The 18,247-nt window shown below is 32.3% G+C and overlaps 1 long non-coding RNA gene across 1 annotated transcript in view; it reads right to left on the minus strand.

The window, feature by feature from the left end:
• Nucleotides 1-2,679: 2,679 nt before the first annotated feature.
• The window catches only part of LOC122272398 (uncharacterized), a 25,338-nt gene continuing 9,770 nt past the window's right edge, over nucleotides 2,680-18,247 (minus strand). The window contains exons 2-8 of the long non-coding RNA XR_011637928.1: nucleotides 16,887-17,082; nucleotides 16,427-16,518; nucleotides 15,761-15,866; nucleotides 6,994-7,207; nucleotides 6,060-6,405; nucleotides 4,929-5,148; nucleotides 2,680-3,181 (exon numbers count right to left, since the gene is read on the minus strand). This is a non-coding gene — a long non-coding RNA (uncharacterized lncRNA). The remainder of the gene's footprint in view (nucleotides 3,182-4,928; nucleotides 5,149-6,059; nucleotides 6,406-6,993; nucleotides 7,208-15,760; nucleotides 15,867-16,426; nucleotides 16,519-16,886; nucleotides 17,083-18,247) is intronic.

Genomic DNA, 18,247 nt, shown 5'->3' on the forward strand with positions numbered 1-18,247 from the left:
TAAGAGCGGAGTGAACTAGCCCTTCTATAGCCCAGAAAAATAAGACTTACTCATTAATTATCAAATAGGTTCCATCTAAAAACCTTAATGAATCTAGTATTTGATGATCGGTGCTGCACTTTCTTTTTGCAGCTGAACCAGTTGGTAATTTTCTTTTATTTCCTGTCTAATAGTCTCGGATGGTCTTCAATTTCTTCTTTAGCATTTCCACTAAAAACAGATCGTTACAATGAAGTTTAGTGATGAGGATTTATATAAATTAGAAAAGGTGATAAGCAAAAACAAATTTGGGTGTTTAACAGGTAGATGTCAGGTAGGTTTACTCATCTAAAATGGAACAGTTTTTTAACAGTGCTAGCTTTAGCAACACGGAAAAACAACTAGCATTAGCGGAAGGGCTATTTGCTTTCCGCATCATAAACCACAATCAAAGTTTCAGATCAATGGATTGTACGTCGCAAGTGATCAAAACATTATACGACAAAAAATATGCATGTGCAAGGACAAAAACCGAAGCAATTATTTGTAATGTTATGTCACCATATTCGTTTTCACAATTGCAGAAAGAATTAGAAAAATGCGCATTTATATCCATATATTCTGATGTTTCCAACCACAAAGATTTATAATTATTTCCCACAGGTGTTAGATTTTTTGATCCAGAAACAGGAATTAAAATTAGAATATTAGATTTTGTTTCATTGCCTGATGAAACTTCACGAAATAAAATTATTGCCCATTGTGCTGATAACACTAACGTAAATTTTGGTGGAAAAGCTAGAAGAGGCATCAATAACATTTTTACGAAACTTATCGAACATTTGAAGCAAAAAAATATTAGAGTAGGTTGTGCAGAGCACATTCTATACCTATACTATTCAAACAGCCTATGATGACAGCCTATGACCTATACTATGATGATATTTTTGCAAACATCTATTCGTATTTTTATATATATATTGTGCGTGTTAAAAGTTTGACAGAATTGTAATTCTCATTTCATCCCATTTGTCCCGCTTTGTCTCAATAAAAATGTGGTCACTTTATCCAAATAGCAAATGAAGGTGTGTTAACCCTGTGTGACTTATTCGCAGGCGGGTAAGTTTAACGTCTGCACTACGCAAGTGCAGCACAGGCAACTGGTCCAAATCTGTTTTAATATTATGGAATTTATTGAAAGATTGGAGGTTGCAACTTTGTTGCCATAAAGACAGTGACGTGCAAACTTTTTTTTTTTTTTTACTGGGGAAGAGGGCGAGCCAATACAAAGTTTGTTTCTTGACGTTTTATCAAAAAACAAACCCAAACAAATAGGCTTCTGCTGATGATAATTCCCACATATCCTGAAGCTTCTGTTCATCTCTTAAACTCATTAAAGTTTCTAGAAGAATATTTGAAACTTGATATGCTCCAAAAGCTTTGTAGCTTGGGGATTGTAGGGCTGATGACCGTTGTTCGCAGGGGAAAAATACTGATATTGAAGCTTTAATACAAAACAAAGTCTTCCGTTTTACCATCATTTTGTAAACCTGGATTCTCGATGAGAACTTTCAGGGTTTCGATAACCCTTTTATAATCGTTCCAGAGCTTTAACTCTTACTGCCCATCTTGTTGGGCATAGTGGCAACAAATATTGTGTGGCAGTAACCTCCGAGTCCAAATCAATGTCTAAAAATATTGCTTTTCTTTTTCTTGAATCGGGGATTAAACCTGAAACATCTTTCACAAGTGAAAGAGTTTCACCAAATAACTTACAGTTTCTGGCTGTTTCTTGCAAAGCCAAATCCAGAGCGTGATTGCTGCAATGGACGTAAATAGCCTTGGGCTGCTCATCAGTTATAAGTTTTTGCAATCCATTCAATCTCTCAGACATATTAGCTGCTCCATCAAAAAATAACCATCTAAAGCTGTTGAAATCTAATCCAAATCTTAAACGATGCAAAACATCTTTAATAGTTTGATGCAATGATTTTGCTGTAGTTTCAGCCGGGTTATAAAATCCATCGCACGTTCTTCAAGAAGGCTGTAAAGATTACCATCGAAAGATTTGTGGCCCCTAAAAGCTTCCCCAGATCTATCCACATACCTCAGTGAGCTAATAACTATTTTCAAAGCAAGCATTTTTTTGATCTTCCTTAGATTGCTTCAAAAGTAGATTACTTATAATGGTCAAAAATCCAGTTGACAAAAATTCTTGTTCCATTTTGTTGATAGAATTTTTAAGACCTAATTGATTTGCATCCACGCACTCAAAACATAAAACTGCATCTTTTTCTTTATTGTAATGCAGCCAATGGAATTTAGAAAACCAGGAGTGAAGGCAAGATCTATTCTGGGATTATTTCGGAAATTTGAAATCCGTTGATGGTTGGCATTTTATATCGCGAGGCTAAATATTTGTTTGCTGCGTACATTCTTCTATTTCGGAAAATTCATTGTCTTTGTTAGAATGTGTCTCCGTTGTACTCAGATGATGGCTCCCCTATATCCAGAGCTGCTCCCTGTTGATCAATATTAAGAGGTAAACTTTGAACCTCATTTACGATTAAATTTTGCTTACTTTGAGAAGTGTTAGAACTTTGCTAATACTTAACTTCTTGTTTTTTGAAGAAATCCATAAGTCCAGAAAAGTTGAACTGTGTTTTTCCTGATTGGATGACATCTGTTAAATTTTAAATATATAACTTATTTTATTTGTGCAGTAAACAATATTCAAATTCAAAAAACAGTAAAAAATACGTCACTAGATAAGAAATCGTAATCTCTGAATAAACACAGTTTTTAAATATATATGTACAAAAACTTAAACAAAATATATAATTACAGATAAATAAGATATGTACAAAATTTCCATGCATTTTCTGATTTTGTAACATGACAGATTCAACAATCAAGACCTTTCAATGTTGTGACATATGACACTGCATCTATATAATCTGGCGGGGTCCGTGTCCCTCTTGTCAACTCTTCTTTGAGACCACCGAGTCGCTCGTAATGGATTTTATATGCTGCTCTACCTGCAATAAGCATGTTTCTTTTCCCTTCATCTTCCACCTGGATCTCAAAGAAATCATGGAGAAAAATCTCTAGGTGGTGGGTTTCGGTTTAATTTGGAATGCCACCCTTTCACATGATTCGTTGTTCTTTCATTCCCACTATGAAAATGGTTCCAAATTTTTTTCTGAAAAAATACAAAAATAAGATATATCACAATTTATGGCAGTATTTTGAGTATTTTTAAACACTGATATGAGAATCATTGATTTTTATTTGTCATGGTAATGTTAAACATAAACTAACTCTGTATTGCATAGTACTGTTATATCTTATTTTTGAATAGAGAATAAATATATTTAAGGAATCAAAAATGATTTTCTAAAATATTGCGTTGTGAGAATTTTTAACTTGAACAAACATAATTTACTAGATATAACATGTAGAAGTGACTTTAGTTAATTTTAAAATTACTAGCGCGTTTACTATTACTGCAATAATAATCTTGATTAGCTGAAAGATAAAAACTAATTAAACTTAAAGGATTCACATCCAACAACATAACTAATCTAGACTTAATGTTTTTATTTAAAGAACTTAATCATAGTCAAGTTAGTTTACAATTTAAAAGAGTTAGTTTACTGCTACATGACTTACATATCAGTTAGGCAGATTATTTAAAGATAATCATTTTTTCTTTAGTTTACATCATATCAAAATAAAATAACAACAAAAGAAATTACGGGCACATAAAAATTAAAAAAAAGTAAAGGACTTATCCTAAAAGCGCGCGTGGCCGGCCACCCCCGCATCATCCCTCAGATCACGTTCACCCAGAGTTGTTAGCACATGGAATGCCTAAAAACGAATTGCCGCTCTTTTTCCCGCTCGTGTATTCATCCGCACCAAAGGGTGTCGCTACTATCGTTTTGACTTTTCACACCTGTGAAGCTATCCATTCTCAAGTAGGGGTGAAGGAAAAATATTGGAAGGGGTTGAAGGATAGGGGTGTAGGTGAAAATCGGATGGGGTAGTTGATTAAAGTAAAAATTCTTTAGTATTGTTGAGTAAAGTAAAAATTCTTTAATGTAGTTAAAGCAGGGATAGAAATTAGAATGTGACTATCAGATGTCAATGCCATTTAAATATTTTTTCTTCGTTGCAAAACAGTTAAGCTAGACGTAATTTCAAAACATTATCTTTAACCACAATATAAATTTTTTTTATCACAGAACCAAAAAACTTTCTATGTAAGAATGTTCTGAAATTGCCTAATACATTCCTAACATCTCATTCAGGGCTAGATGTCCAAACGATAAAATTAAAGGACAACGTTTATTTCAAGTTTAAACACGCATATTAATGTCTATATATTCAGAGCGCTTGCCTCCTAATCTATCTGGGTTTAAATCTCAGTGGTGGCTGGTCCACATGAATTATGCTCCCAGCTCGCACTGACCACAAGGCTGTCATCAAATATTTTCAGTGGTAGACGGAGCATGGGTTATAATCTCTTACTGCAGGCTAACTATGGGAGGTTTTCGTAGTTCTCTCCACGTAATGCAAATAGGAGTTAGTTCCTTTAAAAAATCTTCGACTAAGTCTAGTTTGTCTAATACTTTATTCTAATCTTCTGCGCTTCAAAATTACAAGGCTACAGAGTTGACCATTGGCAGTAGTAAACTGAAAATTGGGTCGGCTTTTTCAACAGGCAGTTATAAGATAAATCTATGACTCATAGCGAATTTTTAGTTCCCCCCCCCTAGTTATAAAGTAATAAAATAATTTCAAAAGGGCTGCCGAACCCTACATTCTTCTCAATCCATGTTTTGATTAAAATTTGAAATCAGTAACTAACTTAAATAATAATAGTTAACTTGGTTTAAATGTAATCTTAAAATAAAAATTTTGAATTTAACTAAGAAAAAACTCACTTTTCAAATAGGACGTCCACCTCATTCAAGTATGTCTTATCCAAATATGTGTACATATCAATCGCTTGAGGCACATATTGGGAGGGATCCTCCTGCTTTATCCAAAGGTAGGCATTACTTACTTCCTCGGGTGGTACTAGAGGAAGTGCCGCAATACGCCTGATCCACCTTCTTATTTGTCCACAGTTCTGTAGTGCCTTACTAGGCCACGTCTTTGAACCTATAATGAATTTTTATTGGTAAAATAATAAATTGGTTAAATTTATGAAGCAGTTTCTAATATATTGTCCAGTTGTTAAAGATTATTTTTTAGATCCTCTGGCAACAGAATTTACAGGGTCATTGTAAAAATGACAGCTTATTTTAATTTATATGAAATTAAATTTAAAGTATAAATTATTCAAAAATTGTACACAAAATTCTTTTGTTGGTTAAATCCAACTGTAATTTGATAAAGCTGTTTTTAAAAACTTGAAATTAATTCTAATGCTCTGAAAATCCTGAAATCAAATAATATGTTTGCTCTCTGGTACTTGACGAAGGTTCTGACAATTCAGCTTTATAGTTCAGAACCTCAAAGTCATTGGTTTTGATATATCAGTATAGATATTTAATCAAAACCAAGTTGTAGGTGCGATATAGCCACAACTGGCTCTTGCGCCAATAACTAACTAATTAATTATAGTTTAGATGTGAATATGTTAAAAGATATTTTAAAAAAAGGGCTACAGGGTTGACACTGGTAACTGAAAATGCAAAAAGTAATGACTAATAAAATTCAAAATTTTATTAAAAAAGATTGAAATTAACAATTTTTTATAGCATATTTTTTTTCTTCAGTTTTCTGTTGAAAGGGAATGCAAGGTATGTTTTTTCCTTCAATATAAATAATTTGAAATGTAAGTCTTAGTGGTAGTTACAATTGAATAATTAGAAGTAGTTACAATTGAATTGATACTGCAGCTAAATAAAAATCTCTTAAAATTGAATCTTATGCTAAATAGTAGTCTATTTCTTTAATCTTCCAACTTAATATCATCTGAGAAATACTTTGCAAATTAAAATATATACATTCAGAATAAGAAAAAATATATGTTAACGAAATTCAATTTTGTAAATGATTCTATTTACTTTCTCCATATGCTTTGTCCAAAGTGTAAGAAGCTGCCTGTCACCGAATTGTTAGTGAACTCTTCCTCCAGGGCTTTCATGACTGCAATTTCAAAATGCAGATTGCTGGGTTAAATGCAAGTTCTGCATTGTTCGTAGCACATTTAATGGCTTGAAACACTTTTTTGTAAGTTTCTTTCCTCTTGTCTTGCATGAGGCAGTACACAAGAGGAAAGATTTCACCCATAAACCGTGAATGGATAGTGTACAGTTGTTTGAACAACCGGGGTACAATTTTAAATGTTCCATCCATCCACAGTTTATGAGATGAACATAGCAACTTCAAATTTTGAGCTGTACAGAATACCTAGAAAAAAATTAACGTTATAAAGAATGTATTGATAATAAGAGAAAATCAACCTATTTGTCTTTTTCTGTATTTGTAAATTAGAATAATTTTCTGATTATATATCAAATTGTTTACAGTACTTATAATGAATTAAGTCTTCAAAACCGAAAAATTCATAAATTAAAGTAACAGTGCTATTTAATGTTTTTCTTCGTTAAAACTTCTATCTTCATTTTAAAGGATATAAGTGTACAATAGTTAATATGCATGCTCTTAAAATAATATTTTCTTTTGAAGTGTGTTATCTATAGTATCCCAATGTAATGAGACTATTGTAGACTAAAAATTATACAATCTAACCTTGTTAAATGAAAGTTCTCGCATAAGTTATGATATATTAAATTTATAATACATTTAAACTACAATTTAATGTTATTTAAATTTGCACAATTTTTTATTTTGTCATAACTTTTAAAGGTAAATATCATTTTTTTTTCTTCATTTTTTTTAAATTCTTTCTCAAAATATTAACCCTTTAGCTAAAATTTCACCAACTCCTTGATACATCTTTTTATTTATAAAAAGTATTTTCATTTTAATATTTACCAAAAATCTTTCATCTCCGCTTCTATTATCCACAAGCAAGAAATTATTTCTCTTGATGCTGCACCATTCTTCAGATAGAAGTAACTCCTCTATAGCTTAAGACAAAACAGGCCTCGTCTCATGTCTTGCTTTATAAAGCCTGTTTTTGATCGTGTTATATGATGGAAGGTTGGCAGCATTTTCCACTGAAGTAGCTTCTTTTCCAATTTCTTTACTAAAATTATGCAAGAAATAAAATAAACTCTATTTCAAAAAAATAAATATACAAGTGTTTTGCTAAAATTTTGATATCTTAAAAATTCCAACTCTAAAAATTTGTTTCCAATTGAAATTCGAAATAAAATAAAGTTCAGATTTTCTAATAAGATAATTTAGAAATTTTACCACTAAAACCCTTTTTAAAAATTAGAATATCGCAGAGATCTTAACTATGCAAAAATAATAATAATAATTATTATTATTATTATTTAATAGTTGTTTACATTTGTTTTTAAATAGTTTTAATATTTGTTTAAATATTTAAAATAATCCCCATGTGACTGTAAAAAAGAAAAAAGTTAGTTTGTAATGCAAGGTTGATTGTTAATATATAGAATTCAATCAATATACCACCGAACCCTTTGTTAAAAATTATAATATTAAATAAAAATTGTAATAGATATTGGCTATTCAAAAATTTTTTTTTAATAACTATTTAAATTTCTTTTAAATAGTTTAATATTTGTTTAAATATTTAAAATAATTCCTATATCCCTGTAAAATATATCAGAAAAGCAAAGCTAACTATCTATTAAATAATTCCTGTAAAAATAATTTTAATTGGCTGAATGCTTCAAATGATTTCAATCAATGACAATTGAATTAAGAAATTTTATTAAAATTTCTCCAACTTTAAAATGAATATTAATCCAAACCTTCATTTAAAAAAATATTTTTTATACTATGTATCAGTTACAGAAAATAACATTCTTTGGGAGGAAGTGACGAAGTATTCATGTCCTAATAAATGTAATATCATAAATGTTTGCAAAAATGAAGTTTTCTTATGAGTTCTAGAAAAAAATTTTAAAAATGAGATTCTTTACTTTTAGAATTTTTTAAATACGATGTTCCTCTTAAAAGAGAATAAATTTTTCAAATTATTAATATCGCGTTGCTCAAACATATATTAAATTTAATGCAGACATGAAGAAGTATCATATAATTTAATTTTAAGACTAAACCCATTGTGTGCCTCTATGTCGATGTATTTCTTTTTCTTCTCAATTTTTTGAAATTATTGCACTTAATAATGAACATGTTAAGCAAAAAAAAAATTTGTACAAATTGTTTTATTTTTATAGATAGTTCTTGCCAAAGCTCCCTGACAAACTGGAAGTCATTATCAAGTGCTTGTAATAAATTTTCTACAATTAATAGTTTTCAGCATTGTGTTTAAAAAAAGCGAATGGAAAAATACCCACTATTTTCATATTTTACCTATTTTTATTATAAAAATCGAATACAAATAATTGAATTTCTGGGATTCATTCTCATAAAAATTAGAGTTTATATTTAGCGTTACAATTCTAGAAATTAAAGAAATCTATGAAAGAGACACGGGGGAAATAAAGAGTTTGTTTCCATAGCGGGAGCTTTGGCGCCTAATTGGTTAATTAGAAATGCAATCATGGATGACCTATTATTTTTAATTCGAGCCAGATATAAAAAATTTCATATTAATATATATATATATAAATAAAGTTGATACTGTTTTGGGATAGGCGTCGTCCCTTCAGCCACAACTCTCTTTTTTAAATTTTCTTCGAATTCCTTTTTGGCAATTAGCCCCTCAACGGACTCGTGGTTATGTTGTCCGACACGCGTTTATAAAACATCATTTACTAATGTTACACGCGCCGGACAAGAGTGTTGAAATCTCCAGCATCGCCAATAGCTGAATTCGTTTTTTCTATTTTTTAGATAATAGATTTCGTTATCCAAGATAAGGTTTTTTCCTCCTCCTGACGTTTGCAAGAAATATAAGGCCATTTTATATTTAGCAAAAGAAAAATAAACGAGGATAAGACTTGCGATTTTGTCAGAAAGAAAGGGATCTACATTTTTTTTGGATTCATACTATTGCAAAATAATTTGCTTAGAACTCGTACGTTTGTGGAATGGGTTGCTATAAGCATTGATTTCTACTCATGATATCGATACTACTAACTAGGAGTGCGAACGAAGTTTTACCCCCCATTATTTCGCAGTTTCGATTTCTCGAGCACGCACAGTCAATTCTTTCAGGAGAAAAAGAATATATTTTTACGTTATGTGCCCCCAAATTGTAATTCCCCACATTGGCGAAATTTGCATCTAGCCCTTGGCATGTCAATGACTACAAACATACACTAACCCCAATTCCCTACCCAGCCACTCCCTTTGAGCAATTGGAAGAGGGGGGTGTCAAACAGGTGCGAGGATGAAAACTACATGAAACCGGCTCAGGTTTGTAAGAGCTCAATACTTCATAAGTCATGACTTTCAAAATAGCGGGATCCGTATTGCGTTTATTTACACTTAGACATAAATCCAAATAAATTTGGAAATGTTTCAAATTTATGGGATTTTGGATTGGGACAAGATACTCAGGATCATAATTTATTCCGAGAGTGTTTTTCAAGTGTAAAACTCCCTGAAGAAAGCACCTTTGAGTCTTTAAATTTCTATTTAGGTCCCAGTTTGCCTCATTCCAAAGTGAAAAGCAACCAGGGACTCGGATGATCTTTCCAGAGAATTATAGCTTTCTCCTGAACTACAGATTGCAATGGTCTAACATCAGTCGCCAAAAGCGTAGCATCAATCGGAGTAGTCTTTACCACCTCAGTAATGATACGCAGGGACTGATTTTGAACTTTTTCCTAAGAATCAAGAACTTTTCCCCCACCACAATAAGTGGCTCGCAACAATAAGTCAAAAAGGGACGAATAAACATTTGATAAGTCTGTAGCAAGGTTCGTCTAGTGCAACCTCATCTTGCTCCAGCAAGGCGCTGGAGAATACTGAGTCTCTTCTGGGCAGGATCTTCTCTATATATAACAAAGAAGTATTAATTCTATGGATCGAAGATACAGATAAAACAAGTACATCAGTATCAGAACTCTTGATTAAAACTTTATCATAAAAAAGTGCTGCATGTCCAGCATGAAGGAACATTCTTGAATCAGCTTCTTCGTGATTACATTCAAGTTCTATAACATTCTCAACAGTAAGTTCATTTGAATTATTAAAAAACTGATGACAAATGTTTTCACGGGTGATATAAATTTCAATATTTTCGAAAATACAAGGGCTTCATTTTTTCCAAAAATCAATAAGTTCTTTGTTTTTGCCAGATGCTAAGAATTTCTGAAATTGTATAGGCATTTTTTGTTTCGCTTGATATACACTGGTTATCATAAATTAAGGAAAATTCACAAAAATCGCGATAACTCAAGAAATTACACATGGAATTTTATGAAACTTACCCACAATATACAACACATAGTAAGGTATTAAACAACATAAAAAGAAATTATCAGACATTAATAGTAGTATAGAAATTAGCACATGTATAAAATAAACAAATTGGAAGTATCGGTTTGCAATAGAAAAAGTACCTTTAATATGGAATATGATTGCCTCTAGAAGCAATACAGCACAAACAGCGATGTGTGATGCTTTCAATTATGCGGTCTATCAGTTCAATAGGAAGTGAGAGCCATTGCTCTTGTAAAGCAGTTGCAAGCGTGGCAAGGGTCTGAGGGGGCGGATTGATGGCAGATACACGCCTCCCTAGAGCATCCCAAACGTGCTCGATAGGATTCAAGTCCGGGGATCGAGCTGGCCACTCCATGCGAGTAATTGTTTCCTGTTGAAGATAATCATCAACAATGCGAGCTCTGTGTGGTCTTGCATTATCGTCCTGTAACAGGAAGCAATCACCAATTGCCCCGGCATATGGGCGCACATAAGCATCAAGGATGTTGTCTCGATAAACCTGAGCATTCACGGTTCCCCTTGGAAAGACATGGAGGTATGTGCGCCCTCCTAAGGATATGCCTCCCCAAACACAGACACTGCCTCTTCCGTATGCATCTCTTTCACGGATGTTTGATGGATGATAACGGGTCCCAGGTTCTCTCCATATCAAATAACGTCTACTGTCACTTTCTAGACTAAACCTGGACTCATCCGTAAAGAGAACAGGCCTCCATTGATCTGACGTCCAGTGGACATGTTGTCGGGCCCACTGCAAACGGTCTCTCCTATGGCGTGATGTGAGCGGCACGCAAATGGCTGGTCGTCTCGCATACAGACCACCTTCGTGGAGCCTTCTGCGCACAGTTGACGTTGACACCAACCTTCCGGTGGCTGCAGCAAGAGAGGATCTAAGATGTGTCGGAGTAGCGGTTCTATTCCTGCGTGCACTTAATGTCAAATATCGGTCATCGGCACTGGTCGTAACAGTTGGCCGTCCTTGACTGAACCTCCTAGATGCCGAATCTGTGGTTTGAAATTGCCTCCAAAGTCTATGAACCACAGATGGACTCACATTTAGCCATCTGGCCACTTCTGATTGACTCTGCCCTGCCTCTAGTCTCCCGATGGCTCTCCATCGTAGTTCTTCAGGCAAATGATGCCTAGAGGTCATTATTACGAATTGGCTATCTCAGATTTTCAATGTCGCAATCACAGTAAAATTTGTGTGCTTTCTCTCAAACTTGGACTTTTATGCTCCAGGCAGATGACGTAAGCCGAGTGCAGCGCCACTAATTTGCATATTGCAATTTTACTCAGCTACTCTTAGTGGACAACATATGCAAATTTTGCACGGTTTGGCTTACTTTTGAAAGAGTTATCGCTATTTTTGTGATTTTTCCTTAATTTATGATAACCAGTGTATTTTAATTAGTTGTACTCCAGCAATGCTTCCTCTCTTTCGTTCGGCTGATTTGATGTTCAATTCATTATAACTGTCAAATACAAAGTCAACACGGGAGCAGTTAGAGTTTTTTTGCCAGCTTAATTAGAGATTGCAAAATGTAGGTGGCGAATTCTCCAAAAGTGGCAAATGAATTTGGTGCTTGTTGAATAAAAGCCATTGCATCAGCAACAATGGCTGACTTTGTGTTTTGATATTTGTTTAAGTCTATAATATTTTTATCCGAACAATTTTCTAAATAATAAAGCAAAGGTGCTTTATTCTTGATGCCATCGTTTCACAAAATCAAGTTGTGGGAAATTTTTTTGAAATCTTCTTTTCAAACTATCATTGCGTTACCCATTAATGTCCTCGTTTTCATGCTGTAAAACAATTTGAACTAATAAAGTAGTCGATTTGTTCATCTCATAAATTTTATGTTTTTTAATAAATGTGGACTCGATAACATCAGTACAAAAGATTCTGAATATTTCCTACTTTATGTCAACTTCATTAACAGAAATTTTCTTGACACTTAGAAATTTAGTATAATTTTTGAAGCATGATCTGTGGTAATACATTTCAATGGCAACAAGGTCCTTGTTTTGAATGTGTAACAAAAGATTTTTATCATTTTTCTGTATAGCTGCTTGTAATAAGCTGTTATTTTTTGTTTCAGAACGACTCAAAGATTCAACTTTCCTTTTCCCTGAATACTTTTCCTTATTCTTCTTTACAGATCTACTGGTAAAACGGTGAATGGATAATAAATAAGAGCGAATAAAATCAGATATATTCAACATAAAATACCAATCGCTCGCAGAAATGCGAAAATTGAGGGATGGTTCATGATATAGTGCTAGCAAGCTTTGAATTGGTACGAAAAGCCCCTATAGCACTGTGAATTCCTTCGTGGTGAACTGTGTCAAGGTATCTTAAAACCGATTTTCTAGTAAATCCATAGTTAATTTTAGAACGAATGATACATACAGGAATCAAGGTAAATTAGATCTTTATTTATGATTAGGATAAGACGATGACGACATGTTTGTACATTGAAGGCTGGAAAACGACTGATCAGAATCGCGGGATATATATGTAACAGTTGGGTTGAATTGTTGCGCAGGGTGCATTTATACTGAAGATAAAAAATACACAACAATCCCACAGTTAAAGCTGTTTTTTTAAAATTTTTTTAAATATAATTTGGAAATTTATCGCGGTCGCCGTGAAAATTGACAAACCATTAGCATTATATAAAATTGATTATTTACCAAAATTGCGCCAAATACACAGTGATAAAATGCATTAAGGGTTAGGGAATTGCTGACTCAACCATCTTAAGAAAAAAAAACTTCTAATTTTTAAAATAAGCATAGTATAAGTCAATAGCGCATTACGTAAATAAATCGCAACTAATCATTTGAAAAACATTAAAATGACAACAAAAAAAAAAGAGTTGGAAAATTAATGTAACAATAATCCACACAAACCAGAGAAAAATTGCTTTTTCAACGATCAAAACTAAACAAATTAAAAAAATACTTACCTAAAATAAAGATAATTTATTTACCATACATAGAAATCAGAAACTCTTAATAAAAAATGTGTTGCAGAATAAATATTTTATTATTCAAACATATCTTTTAAAGAAAACTGTTTCATTTTCGGCATCTTATTTAAGAACTTTTCTTTAATCCTCTTAAAGAGTCATGATTTCTTGATCGGTAATAAAGTCTCTTTGTTCTAGTCCTTTAATGGCATTTTCCAAATACATTAACTAGATTGTCAGTAAAAATCCGATCTTCTGCTGGTTCTTCCTCACCGTCTACACTTTCTGTATCACTGCCCTGTTTGTTCAAAGCTATATTTTTGATTTGCTCATCTGTTAATTGAGACACTGTTCGGGCATCATCGTCTGGCATCATAATTCTTTCACACTATCTTTCTCTTTGTTTGGACGAAATCCTTCAAAGACAAGCTCGTCCTTATCATTACAAAAAAGAAATAGTTGATGGTCAAATGTTATTCCAAGCATCCTTAAGGGTTTTCTGGTCGACTTCTTCCCTCGCTTTTGCAATGTTCCATATTGCAGTCTTTATTGAATAAGACTTGTAATATTTGGCCACCATTTAAAGAGGCCAGCATCGACCTTAAGAATTGAGTTTTGTATTAGCACTTGAAGGACCTCAAGATCCATAGGCAGCAAAAATGAAGTGCAGTTAGGTGGTAAAAATACAACGGAAACATTTGCCCTTTCCATTAATAATGGTATTTTGTGGACAGAGCAATTGTCCAGGATTAGAAGTGGCTTTTTCTCTTCCATGCTAATCGATAGAAAATATTTTCTAACTTGCGGCACAAAATCGTTATCCAGTCATTCTTGTATGAGTTGCTGTGTCATCCATGCTTTTCGATTGGATCTATAATTGACGGGTAACATTTTAACTTCCTTTAGGATGCAAGGGCGAACACTTTTCCCGATTGCAAATAATTTGCATTAGTGCATACCCACAGCATTTGCACATGCCATAATAGTCATTCTCCCTTTACACTCTTTGACCTTTACCTCTAATACCTTTTTCAATGAATAAAATCATATCATAATCTGTTATTAGTTCTAAAGTTATTTTTGAATGGAATAGCATCGCATCACAAGAAAGAGCGGGAGCTGTGTAATACCAACATGGGTCCAAACGGTAAGTTTGTAAGCAAATCGTTTCGAAAATTTTCCAATAAATCTGCTAATAAAATTACATCGGTTTTAACATATAAATCACAATAGTTACCTAATGTTATGAATTGAATATTTGGAAAACATTTAAAGCATGTCCATAATCAGATTCGCTTATTTCTTCTTCGTAATTAAATTTTTTACTGGCAATTTGATTGATATGTGCCTTTCTCTAAAATTGCACCCGGCTGGTATACAAACATTGTTTGAATTGTGACATTCACAATTCTTTTAAAAATAATAAACATAAATTATAGATAGTCTGTTATGAAAGCATTAAATTTACCATAAGCTATTTTATCCAGAACTTGAAGCTGTAAGTTTCGATCCAATCTTATAAGCTCTTTTACTTCTTCGAGCTCTGGTGGATTTTTATCAGAAACCACAACTATCTCTTTTGCTGCACGAAGACTTTCACACTCTTTTTCAAGTTCTAATATTCTTTTTTGAGATAAACTTGCCACTGCTTGGGCTTCATCCTCTCTTTTTTGAGCCGAGAACATTCAGCTTTTAGTTCACATATCAGTTCCTGCTGGATGAGCATATCCTTGCCCAAAGTACCTATTAAAAAATTACACTCTAATGCTAAAAATATTGCATATTATAGAATTAAAAATTATTATAAAATAAGGGGAAAGCATTTTTCAAAATTTTCTGATGATTAAGAAGCATTTAAGGAAACATTCAACTATAGTATTCCATGGCTCTTGTGCCAAGAATTTACATCAATCAATCAACTATAATATTAATTACAGTTTTACAAAATATAAGTCAATTTTTCAGAAACTAATTATTTTTGCACCATATTTAAGTGAAAAATATCACTATGATTAATTGATAACAATTTTAGTAGCAATTAGTCTATTTTAAATCACCACTGAGGTAATGTGCCAACAAAATTTGAGAAACCATTTTAAACTTCTCGATTTTTTTCAAACATCCGTAATATGTTGTAAAATTTCCATGCTTGCACAAATTTGGGAAATGTCGGGGGGAATGCAGCCATTGTTACCAACGCTGACGACATATATTTTGATTGAAATTTAGCACCAAACAAAGATGTGAATAAAGCTAAAGTTGAAAAAAATTACCATCTTCAGAATCAGAGTTCTGTGGCTGCATAGACAATTCTTTTCTATCTTTCATTGCTTTAACCAACAATGTCTTCATCCTTTGTTTAGAAAAATCTTTATTTTCCTGCAATTTATAAAATGATTGTAAATGTTTTGAAACTGTTATGTGTAGTTGGAAAGAAAAATTAAAAGGTTAAAATTATATTTTACTTAACATTATTGAGTCATAGCCTAATAGTTTTAGTAACAGCACTTATAGAATTATAGGCTTAGGCACTAGAGAGTAGTATCAATAGTAACTTAGTTACTATTAAATTAACTCTATAGTTTTGTTTTTTTACATACAGCTGGCTACACTTATTATAAATACGTGGGTTTAATATCAACATAAAAAATGAGATAAAGTAAGAATTCACGATTGAATCCAGCTTTGAATACAGCTTTAAGGGGAAATAATGCAGGAGAATTTTTTAATGAATATATTTATACTTATTTAACCAAAAAAAAAAAAAAAGCATTTATTAAATGATCATTTCAAAATTAAATGCATACATCACTATCAGAGTTGTGATGGTTCCGAGAATAGAGTGTTCGCCTTACAATGAGGAAATTACTGTGTTACTGCAACTCTGATACTAAACTAAAATTATTTTATTAAATAAGTATGCAGATATTTGAACTCACTGGAATTGATATGATGTTCGTTTCCTGTCACGCATTGGGGGAATAAAACTGAACTAAATTGGCACAGCATCTTTTTTTGATTACTCTTCTTCCTAAACATAAATAAAGGAAAATTATTTAAGTGATGTAACAATCATGCTGATGAGATGAGATAAGAAAATACATCAATTATAAATAAACAGTAAAATAAATGAATTTTTTCAGATAATAAAGTTAAGAATTGATTATTAATAATTAATTTAAAACAAATGTTGTACGTTACTTTTTGATCTACATTGCTTACTTTCCTTTAGTTTTAATGAGTAGCAAAATAAATATTGTAGCACAGCTTTTACTATGTCAAAATTTTTAAAATCTTTTTTTAATGAATTATTTACACGTTTTTCTTAATCCAACTATCAATAACATTAAGGAAAAATACTAACAAACTGTTTTTTTTTATTTTTTTTAATAACTTTACCTGTTGTGAGCCGATTTTTCTATATTTGTTTGGCACAAAGCCAATCCTTTAAATTTTTGTCAACCACTTAGACAAGAGATTCTCATCCTTCAAGGGAAATTGGCGAAATGACACCTTTTTATTCCTACATTCCAGTTTATAAGCATTATTGGAGCACCCATAAGCAACACAAGCACATGGCATCTTGGATACTGAGCTGGAAATAACAATGAAAACAATATATCTTATGAGAAAAAAAGTACATATACAAGTAAAAAGGTGCAACATTTAATGAACACAAATCAGTACCAAAATTTAATATTTGTACTGATTATTCCAGGGGTTTACTAGTTTGTAAATATTTATGATACAATATACTCAATAAATGAAACAAAAAAAAGTAAATAATAAGTAAAATAATAATAAAAATACAAATTCTAATAAAGGACACGGGTAAACATCTATTCTTAGTTGAAAAAGCACATCAATATCATAATTTTTAAAAACACAATCCAGGATTATTTCTTCCTTTAGCTAAAGAAACATTATAGAAATCAATCAAAATAAAGTACTCTTCATTAAAGTAACAATGAAAGAGAAGTTTACCGATAGCTACCCAACAATACTATCACTTGAACTAATAGAGCTACTTGTAATGTTCAATAAACACACAGTTTTAAATAGATATATAACTTTATTTATAGTTAAGAATAATTGTATTATACATGTTAGTCCTCGTGGTTCCATGTAACAACCGCTGACGTCACTGCTCACCTGTTGCCATCTTCTTAAATTCTTCTTGATTCGAAAATTCACATGATGCAGCAAGCGTTTTTAACTGAGTCAAATACACATCGAACGACTGGCCTTCTTGCTGCGAACATGAGAAACATTTATAGCGCTCAAAGACAATATTCTGCCTAGGACCGCAATACTCTTGGAATTTACGCACCACATCAGTATACTTTTCAGACCATTCATCCCCCTGAAATTTAAAAGTATTAAATACTTCAACACCTTCTGTCGAGAAACTGCGACGAACAATCTAACTTTAAAATTTTAACTGTAACTGTAGCGAGGCGGAAGTTTTGTAAACAGAAGGGGAATGATCGCCTCAGAGAGAAGAGGTTGATATGTAATGCTCTTTTCAAAAAAGCTTAATGTTTCGTTATCAATTATGTTTCTTGTTACGTTTTGTGTTAAATATTAAATGTTTTAAAAAGAAATAGTTAACTCCTTTAATGGCAGAACTTGTTACTTTTTATTATTGACATCTTTTTATTTTTACAAGAGTAGCGATCCTTTTTAAAGCGAAAGAAAAGCTTTCCATCTTCTCACCGGGAAAATTGAAGAACAACAGAAATTGCAGGTAAGGTAATTTT

Source organism: Parasteatoda tepidariorum, chromosome 10, assembly GCF_043381705.1.
Source record: "Parasteatoda tepidariorum isolate YZ-2023 chromosome 10, CAS_Ptep_4.0, whole genome shotgun sequence".
Taxonomy (NCBI): domain Eukaryota; kingdom Metazoa; phylum Arthropoda; class Arachnida; order Araneae; family Theridiidae; genus Parasteatoda; species Parasteatoda tepidariorum.